Source organism: Otolemur garnettii, unplaced genomic scaffold, assembly GCF_000181295.1.
Source record: "Otolemur garnettii isolate 467f Iridium unplaced genomic scaffold, OtoGar3 scaffold00202, whole genome shotgun sequence".
Lineage (NCBI taxonomy): Eukaryota > Metazoa > Chordata > Mammalia > Primates > Galagidae > Otolemur > Otolemur garnettii.
This window is the reverse complement of record NW_003852597.1, coordinates 50,934-55,468: the sequence shown is the minus strand read 5'-3', so window position 1 is coordinate 55,468 and position 4,535 is coordinate 50,934. Positions and strand designations below refer to the sequence as shown.

The 4,535-nt window shown below is 41.1% G+C and overlaps 1 pseudogene; it reads left to right on the top strand.

The window, feature by feature from the left end:
* Positions 1 to 1,238, top strand: part of LOC111721909 — a 7,865-nt pseudogene extending 6,627 nt beyond the window's left edge.
* The last annotated feature ends 3,297 nt before the right edge of the window (positions 1,239 to 4,535 follow it).

The following is a 4,535-nucleotide window of genomic DNA, read 5'->3' as shown; positions in this document are numbered from 1 at the left end:
TGTGACTTAGCAGGATTTTTGCTACAGGAAATAATGCAGAGGAGAATGTGGAAGTTCAAAAGCCAGGCTTCCTCAGGGAACCTGAGTAGAGCTTGTTCCAGAAGAGAAGCTTTCTCAGGGGAGAAAGAGAGTTCTGCAAAGGAAAATCTGGGTGAAGATAGAAATTACCCCAGTTAGATGATTAAGCAACTTAGAAAAACACCCCCAAATACAAGTCATTCAATTCACCAGTCCTTACTTCCCTGGAGAACTCATTCATGAGAGTCCCACATGTGGGTGTGGCAGTTCAGCAGGACAGGAAGAGCAACTGCAGCTGGCCCTGCGAGGCCTGCTGTCCTCACACCTTCCTAAGGGTATGCAGATCACAGACTGCTTGTGCCCCCAGCTCAGTTATCACTGCAGTTGCAAAGGCTCTGCACATATTCCATGTTCTCTTGTCACTATAATCCTTGACCATGTCCCTGGATTGGGCTGCTGGCATTGTAAGAAATCATAGTATCCCCAGAGCAATTGCTTTGGTCTTGTGTAGTTTTCAGTGGTAATGAAGCTGAAAAAGTGACATGGTTGGGGGAAGAAGAGGCTCGATCACCCCAACTCAGGGCTCCCAAGCAACCTGGCAGGAACCCAAAAACTCTTGGCCTGACCTTACCCTGGACAGGCAGAGTACCGGCTACCTCAAAAGTGGCATAGTGACATTTGCAGTTAATTCCACAGTATAGTATATAATAATTATGTGCCGGTGCTCATTTTACTCAGGACTCTGTGTGACCCTTTCAAACCACAGTTATTCTTTACACCAATACCTGCTGGACAGCTGGTGAGAAAAGGGTGCTGCTCCATGAGCTGGGGACTCACTTTGGAAACCCAGCCCCTCCCCTCACAGAGCTCACATCTAGTAAGTCCCCAGTGTGGCCTTCAGTGGAGGCAGTGAGGGAGGAAGTGAGGGCATATGGCCAGGCTCTTCTTCAGACCTATAACCCTGTTCACATGAATGCTGGCAGCTCCATGTCCCAGCACAGACACACCCACAGAGTGGGGCCTGTTTTAAGCCTAAAGTGTATCATCTCCAAACCCAGGTCTGCTCACTTCCCCACATGGTTTTTCTGTTCCTGCATCTTCCCCTCTAGGTAAACTCAGAATGCCAGGAACACAGGATGAATCCCTTCCAGGCCTACAAGGACATTACTCAGTACAAGGCTATAATGTGGACCCTGGGAGCAGATGACCGCCACAAGTAGCCTCCGAGCATTGCTGTCTGTACCTGTATTTGATGCCCAAAGCATGCATTCCACAACTAAATAAACAATACTGTAAAGCAGAAGTCTAACTTGCCATATCTGAAGTCTCACTTTTTCCATTCTATCCAAGTCCACTGGTTCATATCCTTATTTGTTAACCCAATGTGAGAATCCCAAGCTATGTCAGGAGCCTAATGCATGTACATCTTGGTTGCTCCAAACACAAAGGATGATAAAGGCGGCCAGGTGTGATGGCTCACTCCTGTAATCCTAACACCCTATGCATCCAAAGCTAGATTGGAATCTGGAGTATTGCTCTCTAGAACAGCCTAATGACACTGCATAATTCCCTTAGAGGGAACTTTAAGGACAGAGCCAGAGAAGCTGCTTTTCCCATCTTGCTACCATTACCTGATCCTCACCCTCCCCTTACTAAGGAAGCAATTCCCTGGGTACCACAGCTCCCTCATACTCAGCTGAATGCTTATAGCCAGTGCCCACATCTACACTGTCACCTTGGCCACAAACCTAGCAGGATGAGCACATGGCAAAGTGGGGCTGTGTGTAAACTGATCTCCTGCACCTGAAAAGGCTGTACTGTCCTGAGCAAAGGGGAGAAGGCTTGAGGGAGACAAAGGGCTTTGCTCCTTATTTGAATCACCACGCATTCTCCCCATTTGCACAGTTTGTCAAGTAGAGGTCACAGTAAATATGTTTGTGTCCTGAAACACGACCTCTATGACCACTATTTTGTTAATATTAGTTTTACTAAACTAAACTCATTTTTAGTTTTACAAACTCAGTATCATATGATCCTAGATATATCATTTTTCTTTACCAATGATACTACTAGAAGAAAATGTGAATATGAATTATTTTCTCTGCTTAACAATACTACATAGTTCTCAGTTATTTCCACTTTTCTTGACTGCAAAGTGTAGGGTCTAAACATGGAGGGTTAGAGAGAGGCCAGGTGAACTGACTTAGTACCTATCAACACAGAGTAAGTCCTGCACTTAACGTGCCCTATCCACCCATGCACCTGATACACATAGTAGCACGTCAGCCAGTACCTTAGTACCTCTTCAGGATAGCAAAGGCTCAGAAGCCATTGAGGAAAACCACCCCAGCAAAATAATCCTAAGGGAGGAAATAGGAGAGGATCATTGGATACACAATTATAGGATTATATTAAGATATTATCAATGAGGCAGGCAATGTTCTCAACATTTTCCATATATTAGCTCAATGCTGAAAGGGTGAGGCAGATACTATGTCCACTATGTAATTATCCACAGAGATGACAAGGCACACAAAATTTAACCTTAGGGTCAAAGAGCAGGTAAGTAACAGACACACTTTTCACTTCCATCATACACTTTACACCATCATGAAAAAGGGAAATAAAAGTGCATAGACCAAGGAACAAGAATGAAGGGAACATAAGAAAACTTGCAAAAAATAATTAAAACAATAATTCATATACCGAGAGATGTGATAAGATACTGTCTCTACAGAATAAATTAAAATGATGAGAAAAAGAACCAATTAGAGAATGAAAAAGAATTAGGGCATAAAATGAAATGAACACTAGACTAAATGGTGAGTAAAAAGATTAGAAAACAGAATCAAAGAAATTATTTGCCCCAAAGTAAATCTAGAAAACAAACTGAGAATTTATCAGTAGAAGACACTCAATATTTAACTTAAAGCAATTGCACAAAGAGAACTTTGAGGGCAGTGCCTGTGGCTCAAAGGAGTGGGGTGCTGGCCCCATATACCATAGGTGGCGGATTCAAACTCAGCAGCAGCCACAAACTGCAAAAAAAAAAAGAGAGAGAGAGAGAGAGAGAACATTGAAAATGGGAGGCGCTTACAAAAATGTCCTAGAATAAAGAACTTGAGTTATTCCAAATACTCCAACCAATAGTGAAGGAAGCACACATCAAAGCATGTCACCATAGCACATGGATTGGCAGGAAGAAGAAAATCTACCAGAGGAGATAGTGCAAATGACACCAGATTTCTCAATAGAATAGTGGAAGCCCCAAGGGAAAGCACGCCCTGTCTGCCACAACCTAAAGGGAAAGTCACAAGAGCCCTAAGAAACTCAATTTCAGAAATGCTGGGAAATAAAAGTTGACCTCTCATTTTCCTTCCCCTAATTAGGGGACTAGAAAATGGAACATAACAAAACATGGATAAGGAAAAACAATGAAACAGAACCTCCATTTCTCACCAATTATAAAAATTAATTCAAGGTAGATAAATGACTTAAATGTAATGCAAGAAACCAAAACAATTCTAGAAGAAAATACAGTAAAAATTGTTAAGATATCAATGTAAGCAAAGAATTCATGAATAAGACACCCAAAGGCAAATGCAGCAACAATAAAAACAGATACACAGGATTTAATTCAACTTAAATACTTCTGCACAGTAATGGAAATAATCAACAAAACAAATAGCCTACACATGGGAAAAAATATTCACACAGTACACATACAATGATGGGCTAATATTCAAAATCTACAAAGAACTCAAGCAAATCAGTAGGAGAAAATTAAAAACCCCGTTAAAAAGTGGTCAAGGACAGGAACAGAAGATTTTCAAAAGAAAGTAGACAAGTGACCAATGAACACATGAAAAAATGTTCCACATCACTAATCACTAGGGAAATGCAAATTAAAACCTTAATCATGTATCACCTTACCTATTTTAGAATAGCTTTTATTAAAAAGTCCAAAAACCAGACGCTGTCATGAATGCAGTGAGAAAAGAATGCTTATACACCGGTGGTTCTCAACCTTTCTAATGCTGTGACCCTTTCATACTGTTCCTCGTGTTGTAGTGGCCCCTGACCATAAAATTATTTTGTTGCTACTTCATAAATATAATTTTGCTACTGTTATGAGTTGTAACGTAAATATCTGATATTAGGTGACCCCTGTGAAAGTGTCATTCAACCCCAAAAGGGGTAGTGACCCACAGGTTGAGAATCGCTGTCATACACTGTTCGTGGGACTACAAATTAATACAACCTGTATGGAAAACAATATGCAGATTCCTCAAGAAAGCAGTATGGACTGACCATTCAGCTCAGAAATCCCACCACTCGGTATACACCCAAAGGAAAAGAAGTGATTTTACCAAAAAATATCTGTATTCCAAATGTTTATTATAGCACAATTCACAGTCACAGAAGTTAAGTAAACAGAAGAGTCACTCAGGGAACTTCAAGATGTAGGAGAAAGTATCAATAAGAGATTAGACCATGGAGAAGAAAGAATCTAAGAG